This window comes from Ictalurus furcatus, chromosome 24, assembly GCF_023375685.1.
Source record: "Ictalurus furcatus strain D&B chromosome 24, Billie_1.0, whole genome shotgun sequence".
NCBI lineage: Eukaryota > Metazoa > Chordata > Actinopteri > Siluriformes > Ictaluridae > Ictalurus > Ictalurus furcatus.
Genome location: NC_071278.1, coordinates 18,994,752 through 19,002,715, shown reverse-complemented (window position 1 = coordinate 19,002,715; position 7,964 = coordinate 18,994,752).

Below are 7,964 nucleotides of genomic sequence, written 5' to 3'. Positions count from 1 at the left end.
TTCTAGTTTATTGTAGCACCACCTGCTATGGCCTAATGGTGAATGTGTAGGTAATAATTATGAACTGTAGCTCATCTGTTGGTATGTACATCATCATTAGAAAGGAACCACTGCTGAACACATATTACTTTTGGTGGTGCAACATTCTGAGCAAAGCAGTGACACCGATATGGTGTGTTTGCATGGTGGCATGGTGTCGCAGTGGGTAGTTCCAGGGTTCAGCGTCCCCTGTTTGAGCTCAGACCACTGTCTGTGTGCTATTTCACATGTTCTCCTTGGGTTTCCTTCCATTTTTCCATTTTCCTCCTACCTCCAGTAGGTGGATTGGATAGAGTACATATCCGCTAGGTGTGACTGAGTTGTAAATGAGTATGTGTGCATGGTGTGAATAAGTGTGTGGGTGCGCTGTGATGGACTGGCATCCCACTAAGGGTGTGTTCCTCCAAGCTCCATGGTCCTGGGATAGGATCTGTGACACTGACCAAGATAAAGCTCTAACTGAAGATGAATGAAATCTCAGTGTCACTCACCCAAAGCACCAGTCTACCAACCTGACACTGCGGAAAGACCGACAATTAACGCACGCTGTAGATGGACAAAATGAGCGGTAACACATCATCCATGAGTGAGAAGGTGCATGTGAAATATAGTCATGGGTGTAATGAATGCTAGGTGGTTTATTTACTCAACCATTATTTTCCCCCAAAATGCCTATGGTGGAGAAACTAAAAGTAGATGGAATAAGCAAATTTGACCACTCAAAGTATAGAGTAAACAAAGGACAGATGAGTTTAGTGCTATTTTTGGTTTGAATTAAACGGTTACAACTTTTCTCTTTAGCATGTTTGATATTTGGAGGAAATCTGGCATAAAACCAATAGAGCATTATAAACTTGAAACATTTAATATACAAATTGCAATCACAAACGCTGCAGATCACTGAAACCCACCCACTATGTATAGTATAAAGTATGTAAATTGCAAATTGATATACTTGGGCGGCTGTGGCTCAGGTGGTAGAGCGGGTCGTCCACTAATCGTAGGGTTGGCGGTTCGATTTCCGGCCCACGTGACTCCACATGCCGAAGTGTCCTTGGGCAAGACACTGAACCCCAAGTTGCTCCCGATGGCAAATTAGCGCCTTGCATGGCAGCTCTGCTACCACTGGTGTGAGTGTGTGTGTGTGTGAATGGGTGAATGAGACACAGTGTAAAGCGCTTTGGATAAAAGCGCTATATAAGTGCACCAGTTACCATTTTTTGCAAATGAAAAGTCTATACACCCCTATTAAAATGGCAGGTTATTGTGGTGTAAAAAATGAAAGTTAATCTAAGTTACACCATGTCAGAACCTAAAATCTGTGGCGTGACCTGAAGAGTGCTGTGCGAAGGAGATTGCAGCCAATTTGAATTAGAATGCCCCTACAATGAATAATGGCAACATTGCAAACTCTAGATGTGGCAAACTGATTGACTCTTACCCAAAAAGATTGAATGCTGTGATCAAATCTAAATGTGCTTCAACTAACAAAGTATTTTTATGGGTGTTTTTAAGTAGTTAAGTAATGTACACACTTATGCAACCAGGTTATATTTTATTTTATATTTTCATTTTCCGCCCTAAAATGATTCTTATTGTTTTTTCACTTTCATTTATAGGTTGCAATTCCACAAGAAAGGTAGAAAATGTGCTAACATGATTTATCTTGGTTTCATTTTTTTCATCATCAGAACTACCTGCCATTTTAGTAGGGGCGTGTAGCCTTTTTAGATCCACTGTATTTTTGCTTCTATCTATAGCAGACTTCTGCTGATGTAGCCTAAATGTGACCTTATGGGAATATAGCTTGGTTGTTAAACAGTAATTGGAGAGATAACGCCTCTCACTTGGTTTCTAATTCATCATAAGACTCTAAAAGGCTCGTGCTATGATGGAGCTTAATGTCTTCAGTCTTTGATTTCCCATGGCACAGGACTGCAGTGACCCCCATGCTTAGCCTGACGCAGGCCAGTCATGCGTGTCACAAGGTTGCCGTAAGTAATAATCTTACGTCTCACTGCTTCTCTCATCTCCCTGCATGAGAAATATCAAGTCCAGCCTGTGCACAGATGCAACAGTGAAATGTGCAGGCGTGGAACTGGTTATCACCTTTTTGGTACAGTTAAATATTTTGTGAGAATAAATTTAAAATTACTGAGAGAATTATTTTCTCCCTCATGCTCTCCTGCACACACATAAACACACACACACACACACACAGTCACAATAGAATGACTCACACAACAAACCTAGGACATAAACCATGTCCTGTTAGTGACAGCAAAAATATTCTCCATTGGATTTGTTGACCTAGATGGAGGAACACAGCTGTGTGTAGTGTGCAGGAGAAGTGAACAACACACACAGGGAAACAACATTTCCGACAGCCACATTTCTGACAGGTATAACCCACAGAATATTCATTACAGACTGGCTTTATCAAAAAACATCTCATCTGTCATCAGTGACACATCCTGAGTCTCACGTTCTTCAGATCAGATTGTACCCAGCCACACAGGCACACACATAGACTATTTTAAACCAATGAAGAAATAAAACCCAATTTCTGGAATGGAGAAATGCATAGTTTCACAGAAAGCTTTATTCGATTTATATATTGCAAGCACAACCAGCAATGCAGCAGTGATGCATGCAATGTTCTAACAAATGAGGCAGGATGCAAGTGCATATACTTAACATGGGCTTTATCTGATTAAATCCAAGAATTGTCTTAAAGGAATAAAGCCAGAAAACTATTTTTTTTAAAAAGATAGCTGGAATAAGAAACTGGGAAACACAAGGCTAAGAAATGCATGATGCAATTGACAAGACTTCATAAAGATACTAAAGACACAACAGGGTCTAAACAAATTAATCCAGAACTGTTAAACACAATACAAAGTAAATGACAACACAGGGGCTGGCACAAGACTAGAACCAAAAGAAAGGCATATGGCCAAGCATAAACAAAAGCACACAGAGGGGCTCCTGAGTGGTGCAAGAGAAAAGCATTCACCCTATCATCCAGAGATCATATTTCTGAATCCCAAAGACACCAATCACAGTGATACTAGCCAATCGTAGGTGTCTGTGAGTTCATGTATGTGCGAGAGGGCTGAAAATGCTTTCCTCCAGATGTGTTGCACAGCTCATAAAAATGTAGATGGAAAGATATATACGTAGTCATGTTGTAGCGGTTGTATGATGGGGAGGCCTGGCTGGTGGGTGGGAATTGGTCGACAGTAAAATAGGGGATATTTGGGTTGAAAAAAGCATCAATGAATGCAAGCGCACTCCCCATGCTGGGAAACATGCTGCACTTTTTTTGAACACATATATCACAATTTCTCAACATGGCTTCACAATTTTAAATTAAACAAATACTCATTTGTTTTGAGTCGGTGCATATACAAAATGTAAAGTTAGCTTTCATACTTTTTACTTATATATCTATACGTATGAAACTGAACAAAATCTAACCATACCACAGCTACAACACAACACCCCTTAGAGGAAAGCTTAATTCACTATAACCCTAGGCTAGTCCAGATTGTCTCTGCATTCAACCCTACCTCAAACTTTACAGAGAGAAAAAAATCTATCAAATAGCATCCTACAAGCTGGTACATTTGGTGCACACATTGCCAAGACACTGAAGGAAGCTCTTTATCAGCATCCTGACTGCCAGAGAGGTCTCAGCAGGCTGGCAGGACAGCTGACCATCTAAGATTTTTATTGGTTTAGACACAATGCCTGCATCTGTGACAGATTAGTCAGAGACAGGTTTAATGCTCCTGGCCTTGGAGACATAAAACATTTCATAGGTTTTCATACTACACATTATATTTTATAGATCTGTTCACACAGAGAGTGTGATGGTTACTTCAACAGGGACATCAGGTCCTGCATGTAGTCAACCTGTTATATAAAGATAGTAGGGCTAGAGGGTTATAACATGTCCGGTATGCTTCACCCACTGCTGCATTTAAAGACAGGATGGCGCTCCAGTGTGAGGTTGAATAGCAACATGACCCCACATGTGCAAATATATAACATTTCACATGGGTCAAGATGAAATAGTCCAACCGGTATGGTTAGTTAATGTTCATAAGTATGACTTCATATATGAAATTACATGAAATCCATTATAGATTTTTCGCTGATAGCAAAACACTGTGTTGTAGAATTCTACAGAGAATATTTAAGGATTCTTCCAAAGGGTCAAGCCAAAGAACACTTTAGTCTGATATTGTGTTATTGTACCCTGCCACTTTGCAACAGAAAGATACTCACAAATAGTTCCAAGTTGAATCTTTTAGAAATTAATAACCCGTAACCCATTTAAGAACCCTTTTGTAAAGTCAGGGGTAAATTTGGAACTTTTTTTTGTTATTCAACTGAGTGTTCGCTATCAGAAAGGGCAGAACTCTTTTAGGAAACTAAAACTAAGGGACCCTTTTGAAAAACTCTGAAATCATGATCTTAAAATAATCCAGAAACTCCTTAGATATTGTATCTGAAGCTCTTCAATTAGCATTAATATTCATTCATGCATCTTCGGGAATTGTTTATCCTGCTTACGGTCACAATGTAGTCATCGTTGACATGAGATATAAGTGCATATGTGCATATTTTAAATGATGTACGTTCTGTTTTAGTTAATGGAAGAACATTTGCTAAACTTTAAGTCCTTAAAGGTTTGCTTGGAGCTTGCTGTAGTAAGAAGTAAGATGTGATAAAGGAGTTCTGTCTGAGACACATTGTATTTATTTACTAAAGAGTCTGATGTGGCATTTCTGCTGATGGATCTTCTCTGAATTTGGAACAAAGCATAGCTAAGAATAGCTAAGGGAAGTGCAGGAGCAGCAAAGCAGAGTGTAGGTTAGACTGGGACACTCAGAAACAACTACAGCCCTCTAGAGACTGTGACATAGGGGATTAGATAGCTCACATTTTGTGCATTTATATATATCACGTTTTGTAAAGTAGGGTTCAAATTTAAACAAACACTGAGGACTAGTACCTCTCAGTATTATACTCTCTTTATCGCCCTCTCAAAGGTCATGTATTGGTTATGGAAAAGAAATAACAACAGAGTGCATTTATTAGATTAAGATTTCACATCTTAGCACAATAATTTGATTAACACTAAATTAGTTTTGTTAACCCAGTTAATCTCCAATTCTTCCCAGCTATGTGAGTACATAAAACTTTGTCACTGGACAGCCCAATGGCACAAAATTGTATGCCGTTTGAATTTGGAAAAGTTTTATTGAATTGTGGGAAATGTAAAAGGTCCAAAGGTATATTTGTTTATAAATCAATCAATCAATCAATCAATCAATCAATTAATAAATAAATAAATAATTTACAAGATTCTTCATTGGGAGTGAAGTTGTTCAACAGCAGGATTAGTAAGGAATAGAGCACATTGGGGTTATGTTACAAACTTAAGCAACGAGGAAGCTGAGTATTTCTATATAACAGTATGTCCAGACATGGTTTATTCCAATGATACCACAGCAATTTTTCAACTATTTATTTATTAAAGAATGACATCAGAAATTTTTATACATGTATAGTTTAATGTTGTGGAACATCTGTGATACAAGTTAGTTCCTGTTAGCACTTACATTATAGCAGCTATAAACAGTCGATCTCTAACTTTCTCTTGAAAATGCAAGAAACAAAATTGCGGCTCGTTCCTGAGAAACTGGCACATTGTCAAATGACTTTTCTTGGGTGGAAAACTGGTGGAACCAGTTTTACCTCAGACTGTTATAAATGTTAAATAATTATGTCCTTATATATATATACAACTTCAATTCTGAAAAAGTTGGGTCAGTATGGAAAATGCTAATAAAAACAAAGAGGAGTGATTTGTAAATGTACTTTGACATGTATTTAAATAAAAAAAAAGTTATTAAGACAAGGTATTTGATGTTTTACCTAATCAACTGCATAGTTTTTTGAAGACAAACGTTTATTTTGAAACTGATGCATGTTCCCACACGTTCCAAAAAGTTGGGACAGGGGCAATTTAGGACTAATAGTGATGTGACAAGTTGAAATAAGAAGGTGATGTGAAACAGGTGAGGAAATCGTCTAATGATAGTATAAAAGGAGCCTCCAAAAAAGGCCCAGTCCTTTAATAGCAAGGACGGGTCGAGGATCGCCAATCTGCCAACAGATGCGTCAGCGAATAATCCAAGACAAATCGGTAGGATTTTGGGCATTTCACCTTCTACAGTGCACAATATAATTAAAAGATTCAAGGATTCCGGTCAAATCTCGGTGAGTAAAGGGCGAGGCCGAAAACCACTTCTGAATGCGCGTGATCTCCGATCCCTCAGACGTCACTGTCTTAAAAACAGTCATGAGTCTGTAATAGAGATCCTGATATGGGCTCGGGAATACTTTGGTAAACCTTTGTCTGTTAACACCATTCGCCGCTGCAACCACAGATGCAAGTTAGGGCTTTACTATGCAAAGCAGAAGCCGTACATCAACACTGTCCAGAAGCTCCGCCCACTTTTCTGGACTCGGTCTCATCTGAGATGGACAGTAGGACAGTGGAATCGTGTTTTGTGGTCTGACGAGTCGACATTTCAAATCGTTTTTGGACAAAACAGCCGTCATGTTCTCCGGGCCAAAGAGGAAAAGGACCATCCAAGCTGTTATCAGCGTCAGGTCCAAAAGCCAGCATCTGTCATGGTATGGGGGCATCAGTGCCTATTTTGGAGCAACATATGCTGCCATCCAGAGCAGGACAACACCAAACCACATTCTGCACAGATTACAAGCGCATGGTTGCGTAAACAAAGAGTGCGGGTGCTAGCATGGCCTGCCTGCAGTCCTGACCTGTCTCCGATTGAGAATGTGTGGTGCATTATGAAGCACGATATAAGGCAACGAAGGCCCTGTACAGTTGTGCAGCTGAAGAAATGAATAATGGATGAATGGGGGGAAATTCCGCTTGCCAAACTTAACCAACTGGTGTCTTCAGTGCCCAAACTTTTAATAAGTGTTATTGAAAGAAAAGGTGATGTTACATAGTGGTAAACAGTCGACTCTCCCAAATTTTTTGGAGTGTGTTGAACTCATCAGATTTCAAATGAGTGTATGTTTTCAAACGTAAATTAAATTCACAAAGTAAAACATCAAATAATGTGTTAATCATGTGTTTTCAATATAGTACAGGGTGAATTGAATTTTCAGGACTCTCTTTGTTAGTTTTCCATACTGTCCCAACTATTTCGGAATTGGGGTTGTATATAAAAGGTTACAAAACCATCTCTAAAGAGTTTGGACTCCACCAATCCACCGGCAGACAGACTGTACTCAAATTGAAGAAGTTGTTACCCTCCCCAGGAGTGGTCAACCAACAAAGTTGGAAGTTGGAAGACTAGTTACTCCCCAACACTGTATATAAACAGGGCCGTTTCTGGGCATTTTGGCACCCTGAGTGAGATTCCTATTAGTGCCCCATCACCAAGCCCCCCCAACTCTCTTCCTAACAGCAGCACCCACTATCACCAGGGACACCAGATAATGGCAAGCAATCATAAAGCATTACCTGATTAAAGATTTTAAATAAATGCCCAGGCGAAGTTACGCCCCTGGTTCTAGCTTTCTCATGGGTGGGTGAGTCAGACAAGGGCTTTGGGGTGCTCATTGGCGCCCCCAAGCTGGTGGCTTGCCTACAGTAATTCACCTATGCCTAGAAATGGCCCTGTTAGATAGATAGATAGATAGATAGATAGATAGATAGAGATCCTTAAAGTACATTTTTATGACATTTAAAAGCCATTTATATGAACTGTGTGACATACAAGTTTTTACTATAGAAACCTTAATGTATTTCAAAAAGTGCATTAATGTAAATAAACCTGTAATGCAGTATTCTCAGAGCTGCTGTTATAGAA